The sequence below is a fragment of the Rhinopithecus bieti genome, unplaced genomic scaffold, assembly GCF_001698545.2.
Source record: "Rhinopithecus bieti isolate Rb0 unplaced genomic scaffold, ASM169854v2 scaffold_28456, whole genome shotgun sequence".
Taxonomy (NCBI): Eukaryota; Metazoa; Chordata; class Mammalia; order Primates; family Cercopithecidae; genus Rhinopithecus; species Rhinopithecus bieti.
Genome location: NW_016812403.1, coordinates 203,850 through 227,357, shown reverse-complemented (window position 1 = coordinate 227,357; position 23,508 = coordinate 203,850). Strand labels below are relative to the sequence as shown.

Here is a 23,508-nt window from a genome sequence, read left to right as displayed (position 1 = left end):
GAATATCCCTACATGTTGTTGCCAGCCTTATTGCTGCAAGGAGAAGAGAGCTTTCTTGAGAATAGAACTTACCCCACAAAAATATAGAGGAGAAGAAGATAAGTGGAGCCTCAGTGTGAGCACATCATCTGCCTTTTGGATAAAGCCAAGCCTGCAGATTCATTCATCTCTACAGTCTCCTGGGACAGAGCCTATGGCCTCCTTTATTGCTCAAGCCAGTTTAGACTAAACCCTGAGTCCTCTGATTCCCATACACACCCTATGAGATTAATATAGTTGTCTTTATTTTACAGAGAAAGTAATAGAACCAGAAAGTTGAGTGATGTGATCAAAGTTATACAAGCAGGTCAGGACATTTTGATTCCATGTTAAAAAGTTCTTCTACAGAGCACCTTTAATCTACTTGCCGTGTCTCCCATGGTTGCACAAACTGTGCATTGTGTCCATGCAAATCCTCTAGCCCTAGGTCACCTGCCTTTGCTCACACCTTCACTCCACCCCTCCCTTCTTTCCCTATTGACAACATTCATTCAGCCTTTGCTCTCGCCTCCTACTGGGAGGTGTCACAGTGGAACTGAGTCTCTTGTGGGAAGAGGTGCTCATTCCTCATAGACATATGAAGGAGTGCTGCTCCACGTTTGTGCTCTTGAGCTTTCTCACCTGAGGGGCCAAGTTCAAGCCTCTTTAGTTATCACACAAAAATGCAGAAAACCACTGTATGAAGTGATTTCATGTTCGCCAGGCAGGTATTCTCCAGGGCATATGATTCTATGTCATATAATGTTATAGAATCAGTGCTCTCTAAATCACTTAGTTGTATTTATGAATAGGTAACTTTTGAGTACAGGTGAATCTTCTGATAAAGTAGTATGAAAATTAAAGAGACAGGGTCAACAGGTACGAAAGTGCAGATTCTGCTCCTGTGCGTTTTGATGGGGCTTCTGTTTATAGTTGTCCTCACTGATAGTTGAGGATGCTGTTGAAGTGATGGCTCAGTGTTCAGGAGTCACTAGGCTCAGCTAAAACATTTGAATCAATAGAGTTTTTAGTTTGATGCCAGTCAATTTCTTTTTCTTTTCAGAGAAAAGTTCAGGCAATAAATAGAGGTAATAAGTACTTTGCATGCCCTAATCATCAAATCCTGGAAGTTTTCAACTGGAAGGGAACTGGTCAGTAAGTCTAACACTTACCTCTTTCCATTGGCAGACTGAAGCCTAGGGAAGGGAATGATCTGCATAAATATTTCTCGTTAGTGACTTATCCAAGACACTGTGAGAGTCTTCTGAGGTATACAAAAAAGATGGAGCATTCATGGTAAATTGTTCTTTTTTTTTCTTCAGAGATATGCTCTTCCTCTGTCACCCGGGCTGGAATGCAATGGTACAATCATAGCTCACTGCAACCTCAAACTCTTGAGCTCAAGCTATCCTCCCACGTTGGCCTCCCAAAGTACTGGGAGTACAGACATGAGCCACTGTGCCCAGCCAGTCAATTGTTCTTTAGCACTCATGACACTTTTGATCCATTTCATGTTGTTAACCAGTTGTGTTAAGGTTTTCTATTGCTTATATGATACTCTAAATTATCTAATTTTCAAAACCCACCTACTTTTATATATTTGGAACTGAATTCATATTGGTTTTTATTCCCCAGTATAAATGACTTTGAAATATTTGATCCTACAGAACCTATTTTACTAATTTTAGACTTTTTTTACATGCAAAATATAATTATTGTGGTTAATCCATGCATTTAATTTTAATACACGACTATGGTCAAACTCATGAATAAATCAACTTGTTTTCTACTTTCTGCGAATGTCCTACAAACCTGCACAGATCTGCACTGAGGACAACATTGCATGTCTTCAGGTGTGTCTTCTGTCCTCTGGGTTCCTCATTTCCCACAGTAAATTTTCTCTGGTTTTCAAAATATCAGGCAAAGCTAGCAGGCCTCTATTCTAGTACTAAGATGTCAAGTTCCTTTACCTTGGGCAAGTCAGCCTTCCTTCTTCTGCCTTTCTGTTTCCACCTAATGGCCTTCCACCCATGACATCCTGTGATTGTGGTTATTCCCCCTGCTTATTTTTCAGAGGTAATCTTTCTCTCATTTAAATTTCTAAAGCACTCGTTATTACTCCTGCTTCCCAATTATGTTGTGTTCTTTTCTTTCAGACACTCCTTTAAAGGTAGAATCGTGATTTTCTTCATGTCTTTATTCATTTATTCAACAAATACTGATTTAGCATCTATGAATAACCTTGGATGTTTGTATGCATTGTGTATATAACAAAGAACCAAAGTAAACTTTTATCTGCCACAGGTTTATATTTTAGTGAGAGATTTAGAATTATATGTATATTTAATTTCAGTTGGTGATAATGGAAAAAAGGTAGAACAAGGTATAAGAAGCAGGACTTCGAGAGCACTTACTGGCTAAGCGGTCAGAAGCTATTTTGTGTAGCGTGGTGAGCCCACTGTGGAGGGCTGGGCTCAAATGTGTTCCTAGGCACACAGAGCCTAGAAAATGGCAGGTGCTCAATCAGTGCTTGTTGCATAATTAATGATTAAATGAGTGGGGACAGAGAGAATAGGGAGACAGAGGGAGAGAGTGTGAACTTTTACGTTACAGATTCACAGTGACCCAAAAGGTGGGCTTTTTCTTATGTTATCATGGTCACAAGTATGGGCCATGGAGAAGTGGCCTTCAAAAATTTCCCATCCAGGCCAATTTGAACATAATTGTCCAAATCCAGGGTGGGCAGAAATCAGTGAGCCTGGGGCAAAATTCACATGTGTACAGATCATTTAGGATGGACACATCTAAACCACAGTGCCCTTTGTGTGTTTCTGCAGAGTCCTGCCACCTTTAACCAAGTCACATACAGACATTTAAACCTGATATTTATGATAAATATTTTTAATAAATACATATCAATTCTGCAGTAATTTTGAATTTTTTGGACATTACCAAAATTGTTGGAGTGTTTTTTGCCATCTATCTTTTCTTTAACATTTTAATTTTTGAGGTTTGAAATTCCATATTTATTTAAAATTGAGAAAATGGATGCCATCTACACGTCATAAAATAGAATCTAAGGTATAAAATATTTGTATTTAAGGCTATGTCTAATTTTCAAACTATATAATATACAAGATGAAATAGAAATGTAGTATTATTTAGTTCTCTTCAGATATTTCTGAGCCAGAATATCACTTCTCCCTTTATATTTAAAATATTTATTATTCCAAGATTTTGCCATTCTCCAGAATTGCCGAAATAAATTTCTGACAAGATGGGCTCCTCTTCTCATCTTCTGCCAAGAATTTCTGGGGTGAAGGAAGACTGGAACTCTCTGCTATGGACTGTGACTTCATACTTTATATACTACAAGCAGAAAAATATTATAGGGATCCAATACTGAAAATGAAAAGACAAAATCAAAGCTCTGTGCTTGAATTCATCTTTATGGGCTTTTCTAACTTTCCTGAACTCCAGGAGCGACTTTTTCGGATTTTCCTGGTTATTTATGTGGTGACCCTGATGGGAAATGCCATCGTTATAGTCGTCATCTCCTTAAACCAGAGACTCCACGTTCCCATGTACCTGTTCCTCCTGAACTTATCTGTGGTGGAGGTAAGTTTTAGTGCAGTCATTATGCCTGAAATGCTGGTGGTCCTCTCTACTGAGAAAACTACGGTTTCTTTTGTGGGCTGTTTTGCACAGATGTATTTCATCCTTCTTTTTGGTGGGACTGAATGTTTTCTCCTGGGAGCAATGGCTTATGACCGATTTGCTGCAATTTGCCATCCTCTGAACTACCAAGTGATTATGAACAGAGGGGTTTTTATGAAATTAGTAATGTTCTCATGGATCTCAGGGATCATGGTGGCTACTGTGCAGACAACTTGGGTATTTGGTTTTCTGTTTTGTGGCCTCAATGAAATTAATCATCTGTCTTGTGAAACCCCAGCAGTGTTAGAGCTTGTGTGTGCAGACACCTTCTTATTTGAAATCTTTGCCTTCACAGGCACCATTTTAATTGTTATGGTCCTTTCTTGTTGATCCTCTTGTCTTGACACTGAAGTTTGTTGCCATCCTGAAGATGCCTATCAATACAGGGAGACAAAGGCCTTTTCCACCTGTGCTCTCACTCACATCTGTGACCTGTCTCTGGCACAGCAATATGATTATTACAACCCAAAATTCTGGCTACTCAACCAGAACCAAGAAATGATGATCAGATGTCACTGTCTTACTCACTGCTTACCCCTCTCCTGAATCCACTCACTTATACCTTGCGAAATAGTGACATGAAAAGAGCTTTGATAAAATTATGTCAAAGAAACGTGGTTTTACACACAGTCTGATTGTGTGAGAAGTCATGTGATATTTGGCTGCTACCCTATTACACTTTATTTAAATTTAATAAAGGGTGAAAACAGATTGCATTTCTTGGTATGAATACATTAAATTCGTTGATTTTTTTTTTTTTTTTTAAGACATGGTCTTACTCTGTCACCCAGGCTGGAGTGCAGTGACGCAATCTCTCCTCACTGCAACCTCCACCTCCCAGGTTCAAGTGATCCTCCCACTTCACCCTCCTGAGTAGCTGGGACTACAGGCATGCACCACCACGCCCGGCTAATTTTTGTATTTTTTGTAGAGAAGGGGTTTCGCTATGTTGCCTAGGCCAGTCTTTAATTACTGGGCTCAAACAATCCGCCTGCCTCAGCCTCCCAAAGTGCTAGGATTACAGGTGTGAGCCACTGCACCCAGCCAATTTGTTCAATTTTTAACATTTGAAAATGTATCAGGGAATCTCTCTCTTTCAATAAAGAACTGCTGTCACTTGTTTTTAATAGATACATGTTTTCATAACATGTGACACAACGGTTTATTCATCCATTTCTCTATTTTGAACATCCAGGTAGCTACTGGATTATTTTCATTAAGACAATGCTTTAAACACCTTGTTCCATATGCTCACATGTACTGATGTCTATATATCTGTTTGTTAGATTTAAGTAGGACTGATGGGATGAGGAGTGGGTGTGCTTGTAAATTTTACAAGCTGTTGCAAAATTACTTTTCAAAATGATTATAGTTCTTCAGACTGGCCTGAAGGCCCACTGTACTTTGGTAACAGGGTAGAGCTTCAAGAGACCAACAATAGATTAGTGAGGTTTTTATTTTTGGATTGAAAATTTGTTCCATGGATGAGTAAAATAGTACATCTATTTTGGGGACCCAGATGGTTCTATACTTGATAGACTCACTGAGCTTATAATCCAAAAGTAAATTTCTCTTGATAGTTTTCCAAATATTTATCCAATATTGGTCACTAGAGATCTACCTGGGAAGTTTTCAGAGTTCTTATTTGATAGTATCATTTTTACTTGCAGAATACTGTTTTCAGAGACTTTTGTTAAATTTCCATTTGTGGGAAATGGGAAATGTCCTACAATATTTCCTACAAAGCCCCCAGACACTTTGTTTAGAAACAATGACTCATGCATTTTTTGTTGTTGTTGTTCATTGTGGAAATCCAATGCAATTAATTAATTAATTGTGCTTATTTTCTATCGTACGTGAATTATATTACTAAGTGTGTGGCCTTTCTCAGAATGTATAATTTCACATGTTGCAACCTTTGGAATATTTCATGCTTATAGAACAGAGGGAGAATGAAGACAAGCACCTAAATTGAAGTAGGACCTTGTGGGAGAGAGTCCAGTGAGTTCCCCTGCCAATCAAGGAGTTGGCCATGAAGTGTTTCTTGACTCTAAGCTCAAAACCTCATGCACATGGCTTAGAAACACAAAAGGAGCTGCTGCTGAGTCTTCCCCCCTTTGAACTGTGTGTCAGTTTGAAATATAGAACTTGAGACTAAAATAAAAGACTGTGCTGATTGTTTTGTGACTGCATTTATATTTGCCTTGTTAGTATTAGCTACACTTTGTAGATCCCAATCACTCCCTGTTTATATAGGCAGCTTATTACCTTAAGCTTTCCTCATATATTTTAATATGTGATCTGTTTAATGTTTGATCGCCATATTTGATAATAAGCCCTAGGAGGACAGGAACTATATTAATTTGTTCACCACTGTGCATCATCTGCCTAACACTGTGCCAGGGACAGAGTAGGTGCTTTAGAAAAACTTTTTAATTAATAATAAGAAGACAATCAGAGGCAAGATGTTAGCTTCAAGATTTGGAGCAGATTCAGGATGGGTTAGGCATAAGACTGAAACAGAGAGAACTGGTAATGGAACAGTGCTCATGTGGAAGCGTCAGGAGGGTTCTGAAAAGTGGGTGGAAGTGGTGGTTTAATTGATTCCTTCTTGTGTGTATGCCTAAGTTACCTTAGTGCTCTGTTTGTTGCATGCACCCTTCAGATTATCTGCCCAGTCTCAATAAATGGTTTGACCAGTTGGATTCCAAGACCTTGGGCACCTCTTTACATGTTGGTGTAGTCAGTTACAAGGGATGTTCCCTTTTTTGTGAGTCCAAATATGATATATTCATAATGAATTTCCAGTATCTCAGGGTTAGCAGTAAAGGTAGTAGTATTTCAGGGAACATCTAATATCTGATTCTTCCTGTAAGATACACAGTAACTGGCAGTTTAAAATCTTACTGAATTCTTCTCCAGATGGGAGGTCTTTGGCTTTTGAGGTAGTCCTAAGCACCACTTCCCAAGGTCAGGAATGCTGTCCACATTCTCTTTTACTTTATTTTATTATTTTATTTTATATTATTTTGAGACAGAGTCTTGTTCTGTCACCCAGGCAGGAGTGCAGTGGCATGATCTCGGCTCACTGCAAACTCTGTCTCCTGGGTTCAAGCCATTCTGATGCCTCAGCCTCCCGAGCAGCTGGGATTACAGGCATGTGCCACCATGCCTGGCTAATTTTTGTATTTTAGTAGAGATGGAGTTTTGCCGTGTTGACCAGGCTGGTCTCTAACTTCTGGCCTCAAGTGATCCACCTGCCTTGGCCTCACAAAACGTTGGGATTACAGGCGTGAGCCATCACACCCAGCTCACATTCTCTTTGCATTTGAAGTGAAGTAATGATCCGTAGTCCTTGGATAGTCCCCGGGCTGATAGTCAACTGAAAATATGAGATCGGTGACTTTTGAGAAAGAAACTTGTTATCTTGCAGATCTATTTAGCCATATCTCTCTATCTATATGCATATCTTACCTGTCTGTATCTACCTATATCTATCTATATCTGTAAATAAAGATATATACAATTTCATTCAATCTAAATATAATGTAAACAGTTTTTTGTTGGTCAAACTTCTAGGTCTTGAAACTGTATGTTTGTGACACAACACTACATCTAACTCCTGGGCTGAATGATGGTGGTGGGCTTATTGTGGCTTGGGTTTTTGGTGGTGGTTCTAGTTGTTAAAATTGTTTGTGCTATTTACTTTCCAAATATGGGCAAGTAGATGACTTAGAGTTAATTTTTGAGGGATATCACCTTGTTCGTTAAGAGGTTTATGACTGGGTGTGGTGGCTCACACTTGTAATCCTAGCACTTTGGGAGCCTGAGACGGTGGATCACCTGAGGTCAGGGGCTCGAGACTAGCCTGTCCAACATGGTGAATCCTTGTCTCTACTGAAAATACAAAAATTAGCCAGCTGTGGTGGCATGTGCCTGTAATCCCAGCTACTCAGGAGGCTGAGGCAGGAGAATCACTTGTCCCTGGGAAGTGGAGGTTGCAGTGAGCTGAGATTGTGCTATTGCACTCCAGACTGGGCAACAGAGCAAGACTCTGTCTCAAAAGAAGAGGTTTATTGGCAAAGTAGGGATTCTGTGTTTTTTTGTCCTTTAAGTTTTGGTCATACTTTATTGTCCAACCTAGCTTGGGAAGGAACATCACTGATTCATTTTAAGACTTTAACAATCATTTTGAGTAGGAAAACTGGTGGGAACAAATTTTAATTAAGTTTTTATATTGTTGTTGAGTAAGGCAATTATTGCAATTTTTCTGACAGCTTCAAAAAATATTTTGAGTAAAAGATAGTGTGATATTAATTAAGATTAGGTATATATATTCTGCTAAATGCAGGGGAGGTCTTATAATTTTTGTATATTATTTGGGAATATGCCATACATGCATGTAACCTTGTGATAATGAGACTTAAAAAATATTTTGTGATGGTTTAACACACACCAGCTTATTTTTTTTTCCTGAGTCTTTATTACATATTAAATTTGGTTTAAACACTTGAATCACTTATTGTATTAGATTCATATCAAATAAATTGATTTTATGTTTAATAAATTACAATAAGAAATAAGATTATGTTAATTCTAAATGTGTATAGGTGTATTTGTATTTTGGCTATTCATCAATTTGTAATGTCTTTTGAGGACATAGAGAAACATTATATTTCAGGAATGGTGACTTGGAATTATGTGCCATGGAGAGAAATGCAGTGGCCAATGCAATCATTCATGAATTGAAATGTCCAGGAGCAATGAGGGGTGATAGTCATAAGGAAAATAGAATTACATTGGTGCTACTAAATTGCATTGATCTTCAGATAGATAACAAAAGATGTGTGCAATTTACAAACCATTGAAAGCAAAATGGTGAAAGCCAGAGAGTCTTTCAATAATTCATGAAGAGATCCTCATCTCTCACAGTGGGCAAGCAGAAAAAGCTGAAGAACAGTTAGAGTTCAGTAAGTCACAGTGGCTGAACTTCAGTGACACCTGCATGTTTACTCAAGGCAGGTATGTTAAGCCAAAGCTGGAGCCAGAGTTGGAAAAATCTGCACTCCATCTGCATCAGATCTGTCTGTGTTTGTGTCTCTGTTTAGTGTTACTCCTCCCTCCAAGGGTGCATTTGGCATGGCCTCCATCAAAGACCAGGTCCGTCTTACTGTCAGAAGCCTGCAAGATAAACTACTCCCCTCCTGCTAAGCGAGAAATGGTTTTCAACATTATGGTCCCTGATTTTGTCATCCTCTTTGGGATTCTAGAGTATTTCCCACACTTGGACCAAGCTTTATGGGGGAAGAAAGCATGTGAATTCTTTTCTAGACTATCTGGGACTCCAGCTGGTTACATATGATGGCCCATTTTGGTGCACATTGGGCACCAAATGGATGGGCAAATTACAGTAAGGAAAATTCAGAGCTCAAGTGGTTAAGCTGCAATTATAAAGTTCAGCAGAGTCTTCTAAAGCTCTCTCTATATTTCTCTCTTTTCTTTTCTGCCTGCTTTGAATCTGCTGTTATTAAGCTACTGGTGTTGAGATAAAACTGACTATTTTAAGGTTACATAAAGATTTTTAAAATAAGTTTAGTCAGTTCTGGCTAAAATAGGAACATTAGAAACTAATTTGAAACTAAAGGAAAAAAAAAAGGTAGAGGTCTTTAAAATAAAAACTGCTAGAAAACTACTTTACTCAAATTCTGGCCCTCAGCTTTCTGTGAATTATCTATTGGGGCAAACAAAGTTTAGCCATGTAAACAAGTTCCAATATCATCAGACATAACTTGGATCCAGCTATCTTTTATAGATTGGTGAATTTGTATTACTATCTTATGGCTAGAGTTTTGAGGGAAAAGCTATTGGATCTTCATTTGTGCATGTGTTTAAACATGTTTAGATATGTTTGTGTGATGTATATGTATTATCTTCCATGTTGTGTTGGCATGCTACCAAATTTACTTATAAGTAAATGAGTACACATAAATTAAATCCAAATGCCTTTCAAATTCAAATAAATCTTTAATAAATAAACTGGTTTAAAATCAGTGGTAAAATAAAAACAAAAATGTCTTCAGAATCATCAGTACACATTTGTGTCTGGGTAAATGAGTTTTATATCTGCCTCTGCTAGATTTTTTAAGGTGTCAGAGTCAGGCACAGAGATTGTGAGACTGTAAACCCAGCCCAAAGCAGAGTAATCTTTATTTGTGTGATTCTTTTTTTTTTTTTTTAACAAATAAGACTAATTTAAGATCGTTGGTTCATTGAAAACAGCTGAATCTTGTGAGTTATCAGCAAAATGACCTTGTGTTTAAGGTTCTTACTTAGGTACTCACCTAATATTCAGACTTAAAAAATGACTAATGTGGAAATAACTTTAAATAATGATTAGCTTTGTATAATGTCTCAGTTTTCAAAAGTAATTTAGATAAATTTCTAAAAATAAAAAAATTGAATACATGTAAATGAGGTAAGTGCTTATAAGTGGACTTTTCATGTGATTTAAAATCTTAAAATTATTTTAAATTGAATAATGGATACTCATTGGGTGTCTGGGTCATTTCCAATTAAGAAAAGATTATGACATGTGAAAACATGTTTCCAAGATTGTGCAATAGTTTTATTTATAAAATGCTAACATCTGATATAGAGTTCAGGATTTCTTGTTTCCAAGGTTTTCACCAAAATGTAAGGTAACTAAGAATAATAATTCTAATTAGTGTATAATTCTGTAAGTTATTTTCTTATTGAGAACAAAACAATTTTATGCAATTTGGAGGTTATTTGCAAGTTATTTATTTAAAAAGTAAAAAGAAATCAGTAAGTAGGGAAGAATGATGTGAAAAAAAGTTATGACTATGAAGATATATTTTGGTAAGGAAATTTATAGAGAAATGAGAATAATTTTATGTGAAAAGGATCTTATATGATAAATTTTTGTCCTAAAGTAAAATGACTGACTACTTAGAAAAGAAGGAAGTATACCACTAGTCAGAAAGTCCAAGCATGTCATAGATGGTCTCTGTATATCATGATAAAGTTCATGAAGGGGACTTTAAGAATTTTGCATGTGATGACTATAATTAAAATGAAATTATTTATAATAGTCTTTCTAGGATTGATCTCCTATGCTAAAATAAGATTTTTAAGGTATTGATTTGTTCTTAATGATAGTCCAAGAAATTTTGTTTTTAATTCTGTAATGTTTCTTTTGAAAACTTCTCAGATTCACATCTCAGAAGATCAACTTTTATTGTGTCTTGACACTTTCAGCTTTTTTGCCCTTTGAAAAGGCCTGAGATAATAACTCTCCTCCAGCTTTTTCATCAGCTCCTATAACCTTTTCCTCCAGTTCTAACAGTTGTTATGGCCTGATGCTGAAATGTTTTATCCTGAAGGTTAAAAAAAAAAAAAATCAATGTTTTCTTCCAGTATGACTTGATTCTGTATTCTTGGCTTTTCTTGACATGTCTAAAATGTTAAATGTAATCAGGAAATTTCTTAGGCTGTTCCTAAGAGACATATATTCCCCTGCCATACTTATAACTTTGAATACACTCTTCCTGTGTCCGATTGCTGCAGGAGAGGCAAGTCCCCAAAAACTGGGGCTTAGCCCAAGAGGGTTCTTGGCTTTACCCAGGAAAGAAATCAAGGGTGAGTCAGTGTTGTTAGACAGCAATCTTTTATTGAATGGCACTGCTCCTTGTGGAGCAGGACTAACTCACAGACAGTGTGCCCAGAGTGGTCAATGTATGAGCTCTTAGAAACTGTATTTATACTCACTTATACCCACTTTCAATTACATGCAAATTAAGGAGTAGGTCAATGCAAATTGAGGTGTGGATTATTTATACCTTTCTATGAAAGGGGTGGTAACTTCCGGGTCATTGCCAGGGAAAGGGGTGGTAACTTCCATATTGTTGTCATGGAAAGGGGTGGTAGCTTTTGTGTCATTGCTATGGAATTTGTAAGGTGTCGTGGTGCTGGTGGAAGTGTCTTATGTCAGTGAACAGTGAGGGGATCTAGGGATTGTTTTTGTCACCATCTGCTGGTTCCTGCTGGTTTTATCACTTTATCCTGCCTGGACCAGATCCTGTTTTGGTCAGCAGGTTTGTGACCAGAAAACAAGTCCTACCTTTCTTCTATCTTATTTCCACCTCAGAGATTAGACACTTTTCCTTTATCTCAAGGGGGCTGAAGAAGGGCAGAAGTCCATTTTTTCTTGCTGATTTTGTGGGCATAGGCCTTGCATAGCATTGGAGGAGTAAAAACTTCTGGTTACATGATTTAAGAAGCCCAATGACAGGATGTCTTTAATTTTTGGGTCAGAAGACAGGATGGGTTGGAAACCTTGTGCCAGCATTGTCTTTATGTAGAATCTAAAAGATACAAACATTACTAGGAGGAAAAATTACAATTAGGAGGAATAGAATAATTCATATTCTTATTCCCATCCACAGCATCATGTTATTTATCTATGTATTTGGGAAATAATAGCTTTAAGTCCTTTAGGGGTTTATAAGTATCTCTGTGCTCTGTCAGAGACCCCCAGTAAACTTGAACTGTCAAGTCCAAATGAGCCAGGGAGTTCACTAGGGCTACTGGAAGAAGGATAGCTCTAGTATTGATGGGGAGCTTTTCCATTTCTCACTGGAGACAGTTAGGACGTTCTCATTGTCAGTGGCCCTTTTGCTTATAGTAGGCATACTGATTCTGCCCCAGGGCCAGCAAGTTTGGGGCTCTTGTCTGAGCATCCTGGATACCAATTTTGCAACACTTTCTTAGGATGGGTAATCCTGAGGGGACAGGGGACTTAAAGCATTCACTAATGGGCTCTTGGCAATTGTATTTATACTGATGTAAACCCAATTTTAATTGCATACAAATTAAGGAATGAGCCAATGTAAATTTAAGGGTTGGTTATTTAGAACTTTTTAGGAAATAGGTGGCAACTTCTGGGTCACTGCCATGGGAAGGGATGGTAACTCTTGGGTAATTGACATGGCATTTATAAACTGTCATGGTGCTCATGTAAGTGTCTTATGCCAATGAACAATAAAGGCAGTTAGGAATCATTTTCATCTTTGCTAATTTCTTCACTTTATCCTGTCTGGACAAGATCCTGTTTTGGTCAGTAGGGCTGCAACCAGAAGAGAAGTCCTTCTGGTCTCCTACCTTGTGATTTAATTAAAGCGCTTTTTAAACCAAATTTAACTCCCAGGTTATCTCAATAGGTTTCTTATAAGGAGATGCAGTCACACTGCAGAAGGTTTCTCTTTGTCTTTTTGGTAACTAGTTTAAGATACAACATTTCACATTTTATCAAGATAATTCTTATGTTGTCTTTATCAGGTTTTGATTGCTTAGAAAATTGAGCTTTAAAAGAGTTAAGGTTTTACATTCATGTAACTCTCAATATTGGTTTTAAAGTCTTAATAATCACTTTGGTTAAATGAGTAACTATTATTTTTACAAAGACTGTTCTGAACTAATGTTTTGAGCCTTTCAGCATCTTTGACAAACATCCTTAAAATTGAATCCTAAATTAAGTCCCTGACTTATTTCTGGGATGTATCAAAGCTATAAAAATTAATCACCATAAGGTTATAAAATATTTTACAGCTTCTACTCAGGTCATGGACTCCAGTAACACTATCTCCAGCCCCTTAAAAAAGTTCTTACTGGGTACTGTTAATTAATCCTTGTGTTGTTAAATTGTAGGGCTTTGACTCTGGGCTACACATATCACATTTAAAGACGGCATGAATTCCTGCCAGTATTTGTCACCAAACTCAAGTTAAACCAAAGCCTTGTCTTTAGATGTGGGCAAAGATGACAATTAAAGTAAACTGCTTTCATGAGACATAGGGACAGGCCTGTATTCTAAAATATTAAGATTCATTTAATAATTTTGCCTCTATCTGAATTAATAGAATTTATTTTATGTGTTTATATTAAATAATTTAAATAGTTAACTATTTGTGAGCTTATTTTTCTTTCATTCTCAAAATTGGGCAGGGCACTGAAACTATTGCATGAGATTGTAAGGGCTGGTTTTGAGGAATACAACTACTCAGACCCTCCAAATCAAGGATGGGTAGACAGATGCCTCAACAGCTAAACAAAATGCTTGTGTTTTATATAGCTAATTGATACAAGCCAAGATTATAGCAGCTCAGTGCACAGAATGTATAGATAAGTCAATTTTGTAACCTTGTCTTTTGGCTTTGGTTTTTGGCTCTTATATTACTTAAAGGGGGTTTTAAGGGTCAATGAGTGCCTGGTCACCTCCATTCCAATCTGACCTAAAATGTTTAATTGGCTATAAGTCCTTTGACTTTATGACACTTGGCCACAGGGGTCCCACTGAGGGACATGATGGACCCAGTACAGGTAGCATACCACCTCAGCATTGATATGGAACAAAATAAAACCTTGGCCATCAATACTGTCTCTAGCTTACTTTGACAAAAAGCGGGGACTATAGACTAAAATATGAAATTTGAAGTCCCCCAACAGACTGAATGAATACCCCTCTTGGCCAAAGGGAATTAAAAGAACACCTGAAAAACAAGTTCAGTCCATAACAGGAAAGCAGGGAGGTCAGACACACCTCACTATACTGTCCCCTCCTTTGGAATTTAGGCACAACTGACCAGCATTAACATTGAAATAGAGGTCATAAGACAGAACAGACTCTTTACAACAATAAGTTACCAAATTATAAACAGGACCCAAGACTATGCTAAGCAAGAGTTGTCTCCGCCCCAAGGTAAACAGAACCATATTTTACATGCATGTTTGTTCAATATACATGTGTCAAGAGCACTTCATAAATATTCATAGTCCCCCCTATAGCTAGTTAAATATGCAAGTTTAGTCATCCTGTTGTCACATCCCTACAGGAACCTTCGGTACAATTGACAGTGGGGAACAACCCAATTGATTTCTTAGTTGATGCTAGGGCTACTTATTCAGTCCTTTAGTACTCCAAAACCAAAGAATACTAAAATGACTGTACCCATGACAGAGGTTGCAAAAGGAATGCAGCAAAAGGTGTTTTTTGTTGTTGTTGTTTTGTTTTGTTTACAACTTTAGGAATGTCAGCTGGGGGACTTGGGATTAAGACACAATTTTCTCTATATGCCAGAATGTCTCATTTCTCTGTTGGAATGAGACTTGCTTTGCCAGTCAAAAGAAGAAAAGGAAAAACTCTTCCCTCTGACAGTTTATGAATGATTTTCTCTTTCCAGGTCCTCATACCCCATGGAATGAGCCCCTTCACCCTTTCTACCCAGGAGATAAGGTGCTATTAAAGTCCTGGAGAAACCAAGGGCTGGACCAGGAGCTAACCAAAAAGTAGACAGGACCTCATGATGTGCTGCTAACCATACATTCATCTGTCAAATTGACTGGACTTAGGCCCTGGAAACATCACACTTGGGTGGAGGCAGCCCCTCCCAACCTGATACCTCAAGTGACCAGACAGTTTGGTCATATAAATCGAGAGAGGATCTAAAGCTCTTATTAAAGAAAAATTATATTGATAAGTAATACTCTTCTGTTAATATTAAGTTCTTAAAGAACTTTAGAGTCATAAGTACCTTCTTTATTTTGCTAAAATAACCTTTTGTTGAATGTGAAAAGTTGGAGGCTTCCTTCCAAAATAAAACAGACTGTTGGGTTTGAGAGGAACTACCCCTTTCTTCTACTGCAGACTTGCCCTGGTGCATACAACTGCTAACCTGAGCACTTGGAGTCATTCTTATACTTGGGATGAGAGTACTCAGTCGTTTCTTTTCTATGATTATAGTACCATTCACAATGAGTTCCTCACATTTGAGGAAATCCAGAAGCATATTTTCTATCAGGTTTATTAGCAGGTTAATGCCATCCCTGCATAGGATATGCCATAAGTGATGGGATAGAATGGTTGATGGTGGAGAAAATCCAGGTAATGGGTCAAGCACCTCTATGCATCAAAAAACAGAACAACAGTATACTCCACACTATCACTCATGATATGGAATGGAATGGTTACCTCTTCAACAATATGACCAAACCCTTTGGCTGACTGATAATATGTGGATAGGAAGACACAATCAGAATATCCTCCATAGCAGAACCTACCCTTCCTACTGGGGTTAGTTATGGGCCTGTGACACTCATCGTTGGCCTTACTTACCTTATAATCGGATTAGAAGATGTACCTTGGGGCTCCCTTACCTACCAGGATGTATCCTGTTCCATCTAGACTCTCTCCCTGACAACTGGGAAAACATAAAGCCTTGAAATCACTGTTAAAAACAGGCATCATGGTGGTTTTATCCTCTAGCCAGTTTTTATCCCCCAGGCAGCAGCCAAAGATCAAGAATTACAAGTACAGGCTTTGGCTAAACATATGGCCACCACCAGGCACCTGTAGTCCCAGCTACTCAGGACGCTGAGGCAGGAGAATGGCGTGAACCTGGGAGGCGGAGCTTGCAGTGAGCTGAGATGGTGCCACTGCACTCTAGCCTGGGTGACAAAGCAAGACTCCATCTTAAAGAAAAAAAAAATGTGGCCACCACCTTTAATAACAGCCATCATGCCATCACCCTTCTCACTGAAGAAACCTTGCAGATTAGATAAGTGACTCTACAGAACTGTATGACCTTAGATATCCTGACTGAAGCCCAAGGTGGCCTTGTGCAAAATACTGAATGTTGTGTATATCTACCAGATTATTCTCACAGTATAACCCAAGCTATGCATGCATTGGACACCCATATTTCTGCTATAGATACCCTTTCCCAGGACCCTGTAACAGGGTCAACTTCCTAATACATCATATACAGTATGGTTGATATTCAGCTCATTATTCTCTTTGGCTCTTGTGGACTTCATTATTACTGTTATACCCTTTGTATAGGATGCAGGACAGACTTTCTCAAAAACACTTATTTTTGCACCACAATGCTTCAGCAAGTTCCTGTTGTGAGTCTGAATTCAGGAATATTTCCATTTCCAGGTAAATGGATTCCATTCTGATACCCCCTAACTATACCCCTTTTTAGCAGGAAGTAGCCAAATGGACTGTTTTGCCCACTTTCCATAGTAGTAGAATGGAACTGGACAGTGGGGAATTGTAACTAAGTATCCCAGCCTCCAAATGCATTTTAAAACTTTTTTTCCTTTCTTACTTTCAGCCTTGAGACATACTTTGAAACTCTGTTTCTCCCTCTCCCACCAGGCACTTCTGTGACTAGTGCTTGCTTAGAAATTCCAGGGTTCAATTTTGAAATGACCCAGGCACAGAGACCCAGTTACAGAACTCTCCCACTTAGGGGGCGTTACAAACAGTCCACCAGTACCTGGCCGCAGTCAGGGTGACGCAAACCGGACCTCTGGATGGACGATTATTCAAGATAACCGTGGAAATAAGACATGTAGACCTGGGCCCTCCTGTGCCACTCCCATGTATTTCTCACACCTTTTCATTAAATCTCTTCGCTCAGCTCAAAAGGAGATGGCTTCTTTGAGGCAGAAGCCTAGCCATCTTCCATTTGCCAGCACTTGATCAGTAAAGTTGTTTTCCTTTCACCACACCTTGCTTCTCATGTTTTCAGCCTCCGAGCAGGGAGCAGCTGAACTTGAACTAATTATACCAGCAACATTGAATTTTCTTTTTCCATGCTTCCAACATAACATCATATTCATGATTTTTTTCCACTCACTATCTTCCCCAAACTCTGCCAGTTATAGTTTGTTTAGAAAGTTTCTTTTGTTTTGCCATGTCTTCCCTGAACATACATTGTTTTTTCCTCTGTGCTTTTCTTCTATAGAGGCAGTTACTTCATGAATTTAAAAACTTCTTCTGGAAGGGTGTGGGGGCTCATGCCTGTAATCCCAGCACTTTGGGAGGCCAAGAAGGGTGGATCACCAGGTCAGGAGTTCAAGACCAGCTTGGCCAACATGGTGAAGCCCTGTTTCTAATAAAAATACAAAAATTAGCTGGGCTTGGTAGCACATAACTGTAATCACAGCTACTCGGGAGGCTGAGGCAGGAGAATTACTTGACCCCAGGAGGCAAAAGTTACAATGAGCCAAGATCATGCCACTGTACTCCAGCCTGGGATACAGAGCAAGATCCTGTCTCAGAAAAACAAAACCAAACCAAAACGTCTTCTGATGTTTTTGGTTATAATATTTATCTGCTCTATGACATGGCTCTAGGCCATGTCTCAAGTCAGTAGGTATGACCCAGTAACAATTGTTATAAACTTGCTATTCATCTGTGGACCTGACACATAGGCTTTTTGTGGTAGGTTAAAAGTATAGAATCTCAGGTCTCAACCTGAACTTAGTGAATTTCAATTTGCCTTTTAATAAGATCCCCAGATGGCTTGAATATACTTTAAAGTTTGAGAAGGATTGCTGTATAATGCAGCTTAATCTACACCATGAAGATGAGTTATTTTTCCTGTACTGCTGTCTTGCCATCAGAAGACTGGAGCTCGTGTTACCTCAGATTCTTCTACTCACAGATAGCTTCGTGAAATGATGGTACATTTGAGTGACCCTTTCTCATCCATGCCTATCTGTTTCTCCCCATGTGAAAGCAGGTTCAGGGAAGCCTTTACCACCAGCCAACCCATCCAGTTCTCCCCACTGCAAGCAAGAAGATTGTGGGTTTTCTTTCCAGGGTGTGCCACTTGCAATCATTCTAAAAGTTTAGTATGTGTCTGAAACCTGTACAGATAATTAAAACACATATTGTTGAGCTCCACACAAAGATTGTACATTTCAGTAGATCTGTGGAGGAGCCTAATAATTTTCATTTCTAGGAATTTCCCTGGTGGTTCTGATGCTGCTGATCCAGGGACCACACACTGGGAGCCACAGCTCTAGATGAAGCTCTAGATGAAACTCTGCTTCATCTGAACTGTCCCTGCCTCATCCCCTCTGAGTCAACATACATCTTCTTTTAACCTCACTGTATTTGGCAGTCTTTTTCCCATAACCTAATTTAGGTTAACATATGTCTGTATTTGTGCATTCTTATATTGCTATTAGGAAATACCTGAGACTGGGTAATTTATAAAGAAAAGAGGTTTAATTGACTCACAGTTCCAGAAGGCTTGGAAGGACTCAGGAAACTTATAATAGTGGCAGAAGGTGAAGGGGAAGAAAGGCACCTTCTTAACAGTGCAGCAGGAAGGAGAAGGCGTGCCAGCAGGGAAATGTCAGATGCTTATAAAACCATCAGATCTCATGAGACTCACTCACTATCATGAGAAGAGCATGGGGGAAACTGCCCCCATGATCCAATTACCTCCACCTGGTCCTGCCCTTGACATGCAGACATTATGAGGATTACAGTTCAAGGTGAGATTTGGGTGGGGACACAGAGCCAAACTGTATCATTCTGCCCCTGGCCCCTCCCAAATCTCATGTCCTTACATTTCAAAACACAATCATGCCCTTTGAACAATCCCCCAAAGTCTTAGCTCATTCCAACATTAACCCAAAAGTCTAACTCCAAAGTCTCATTTGAGGCAAGTCAAGTCCCTTTCACCTATGAGACTGCAAAATCGAAATCAAGTTAGTTACTTCCTACATACAATGGGGATACAGGCGTTGGGTAAAAACACCCATTCCAAATGGGAGAAATTCGCCAAAACAAAGGGCTATAGCCTCCATGTAAGTCCAAAATCCAATAGGGCAGTCATTAAACCTTAAAGTTCCAAAATCATCTCCTTTGACTCCATGTCTCACATCCAGGTCACACTAATGCAAAAGGTGGGCTCCCAAGGCCTTGGGCAGCTCCACCCCTGTGGCTTGCAGGGTATAGCCCTGCTTTCATGGGCTGGCATTGAATGTCTGCAGCTTTTCCAGGTACAGAGTGCAAGCTATCAGTGGATCTACCATTCTGGGGTCTGGAGGATGGTGGCCATTTTCTCACAGCTCCACTAGGTAGCACACTGGTGGTGACTGTATGTGGGGGCTCCCACCCCACATTTCCCTTCTGCACTGCCCTAGCAGAGGTTCTTCATGAGGGCCCCACCCCTGCAGCAAACTTCTGCCTGGACATCCAGGCATCTCTATACATCCTCTGAAATCTAGGTGGAGGTTCCCAAACCTCAATTTTTGACTTCTGTGCACCCACAAGCTCAATACCATGTGGAAGCTGCCAAGGCTTGGGGTTTGCACCCTCTGAAGTCATGGCCCAAGCTGTACCTTGGCCCTTTCAGACATGGCTAGAGTGGCTGCGATGCAGGGCACCAAGTCCCTAGACTGCATACAGCAGAGGGGTCCTGGGCCCAGCCCACAAAACCATTTTTTCCTCCTAGGTCTTCAGGTCTGTGATGGGAATGGCTGTCACAAAACTCTCTGACATGTGTTGGAGACATTTTCCCCATTGTGTTGGCGATTAACATTTGGCTCCTTGTTACTTATGTAAATTTCTAAAGCTGGCTCGAATTTCTCCTCAGAAAATGGGTTTGTTTTTTGCATATGAAGTTTAGGTTTATGTTTCTCATTAGTTTTATCTTTTTGGTGTAATTTCTATGAGGACAATGCCATCTTTACCTTGCGATTTAAAAATCTGAATTTCCCCTTCCTTCTGCTAATTTTGGGTTTGGTTTGTTCTTGCTTTTCTACTTCTTTAAGGTATATGATTAGGTTGTTATCTGAAGTCTTTAAAAATAATTTATTGTATATTTCTTTTTTTCTTTTATTTGAGACAGAGCCTCACTCTGTTGCCCTTTGATCAACATTTTCCCTTTACATCTTCCCTCCATGCACCCCTTTCAATCTCTAATGACAACCTTTCTACTCTGTTTCTATGAGATCAAATTTTTTAGTTTCTACATGTAAATGAGATCATACAGTATTTGTCTTTCTGTGCCTGGATTATTGTACTTAACATAATCTCCTCCAGGTTCATCCATGTCATCACAAATGACAGGATTTCCTTCTTTTTAAAGGCCATATTGTATTTCATTGTGTATACATATATATTGTGTATACATTGTATGTGCATATGTATACATTGTGTAGTCTCCCATTATCTGCAGTTTTGTTTTCTGAGGTTTCAGTTACCTGTGGTGAGCCAGTCTGCATGTATTGAACGGAAAATTCCAGAAATAAATAATTTATAAGTTTTAAATTGAGTGCTATTCTGAGTAGCATGATAAAATCTTGCACCTTTCTGCTCCATCATTTCATCTCATCACATAGGCATTTTATCATCTCATCACATAGGCATTTTATCATCTCACATCATCACTAGAGGAAGGGGGAATACAGTACAATAAGATATTTTGAGAGAGAGACCATATTCATACAACTTTCATTATAGTATATTGTTATAATTTCTCTATTTATTATTAGTTTTTGTTGTTAGTCTCTACTGTGCCCAATTTATAAATTAAACTTTATCGTAGATATATATGTATAGGATAAAATAGTATATATATGGTTTGGTACTATCTATGGTTTCAGGCATTTACTGAGGTCTTAGAATGTATACCCATTAGATAAGAGGGGACTACTGTATCACATTTTTCTTTATCCATTCATCTATTGATAGATACACATTGCTATCATTTCTTGCCTATCGTAAATAATACTACAATGAACTATGAACGAACATGGGAATATAGATATCTGTACATTCTTCAAAGAGATATGTAGATATCTCTTTGATATACTGATTTTAATTCTTTTCTATATATATAGCAATGCCAGATCACATGGTAATTATATTTTTAGTTTTCTATGAAATCCTCATACTATTTTCTAAAATGGCTGTACTAATTTACATTCCCACTAACAGTGTACAAGTTTCATTTTCTCCATATCCTCACCAATACTTGTTATTATTGTCTTTTTGATAACAGCCATTCTAATAGGTACCAGGTGATATCTCACTGTGGTTTTAATTTGCATTTCCCTGATGATTAGAGATGTTGCACATTGTTTTCATATATTTATTGGCCACTCATATGTCTTCAGAAATGTGTGTTCAGGTCATTTGACCATTTTAAAATCAGGTCATTTGTTATTTTGGCTAAATTGTTTTATTTCTTTACATATTTTGGATATTAGTCCCTTGTCAGACATATGGTTTGCAAGTATTTTTTATAGAAATCTAAAATACATAAAGTGTACAAATCATGACTCTACATCTTGATGACTTTTCACAAACTATACATTACCTGTGACACAATCACTGACATCACCACATAGAACCAACCAGTACAACAGAAGCCCCCAAGAGATGTCATGAGGTAGCACATGTTAGGCAGCTTTTCCCATCTCTGGGCCACAGGGCTGATTCATGAATGGACGTGCAATCCCACCATGGTGACTGATATGGGAGAAGTTCTTGGATTAGATTTTGTGAATGAGACACTCCTTTCCTCAGGATTGCTGGGACATTTCCCACTGGACATGGATTGGGGAGAATGTATCCCCCAGTCTTGTTGGCAGCTTTATTGCTGCCAGGAAGAGCAAGCTTTCTTGAGAACAGAACCTACTCTGTGAAAGCAGAGATGAGAAGAAGAGGAGCCTCCATTTGAGCACATATTCTGGATAAAGCCAAGCCTGTAGATTCATTCCTCCATTTTCGCTGCTATGACAGAGCCTACAGTCTTTTTCATTGTTTAAACTGTTTAGACTGAGCTCTGAGTCTCTTGCTTCTCATATACACCTTATGAGATTAATATCATTAACTTTATTTTAAGGAGAAAGTAATAGATCCAGAAAGTTGAGTGATGTGCTCAAAATTATACAAGCCAGTCAGGACATATTGACTCCAAGTTAAAAAGCTCCATATATGAAATTAACTGTAATGACTTTTTTTCTTCAGAAATTTCAGTGACTCTATACTTTTTCTCAAAAAGATAAAAGTTCTTGGGTTGGGGGTGTCATCCAGGCTTTCTACAAAGCACCTTTAATCTACTTGTTGTGTCTCCCATGGTTGCACAAACTGAGCATCATGTCCACGCAAATCCTCTAGCCCTAGGTCACCTGCCTTTGCTCACTCCCTCACTCCACCCCTCCCTTCTTTCCCTGTTGACAACATTCATTCAGCCTCTCCTCTTGCCTCCTACTGGGAGGTGTCACGGTGGAATTGAGTCTCTTGTGGGAGAGGTGCTCATTCCCCATAGACATATGAAGGAGTGCTGCTCCACCTTTGTGCTCTTGAGCTTTCTCACCTGAGGGGCCAAGTTTAAGCCTCTTTAGTTATCACACAAAAATACAGGAAGGTCTCTATGAAGTGACTGCCTGTTCTCCAGGGAGGAATTCTCCAGGCCATATAATTCTATACCATATAACATTATGGAATCAATATGCTGAATCACTCAGTTGTGTTTATGAATAGGTGGCTTTTGACTACAGGTGAATCTTCTGATAAAGTAGTATGAAAATTAAAGAGACAGAGTCAACAGGTAAGAAAGTGCAGATTCTGCTCCTGTGCTTTTTGGTGGGACTTTTGTTTATAGTTGTCCTCTTTGATAGTTGGAGATGCTGTTGAAGTGATGTCTTAGTGCTTAGGAGTCACTAGGTTCAGCTCAAACATTTGAATCAGTAGACTTTTTGGTTTGATGCTAATCAATTTCTTTTTCCTTTCAGAGAAAAGTTCAGGCAATAAGTAGAAGTGTAATTGCTTTGTGTGCATAAATCATCGTATTCTGGAGTTTGCAACTAGAAGAGAACTTGGTCAGTAAGTCCAACACTTACCTCTATCCATTGGCAGGCCAAAGCCTTGGGAAGGGAATG

General features: G+C 38.7%; 1 pseudogene; it reads left to right on the top strand.

The window, feature by feature from the left end:
* The first annotated feature begins 3,426 nt into the window (after positions 1-3,426).
* Positions 3,427-4,370, top strand: LOC108544940 (olfactory receptor 10A3-like; annotated as a pseudogene).
* Positions 4,371-23,508: the final 19,138 nt, after the last annotated feature.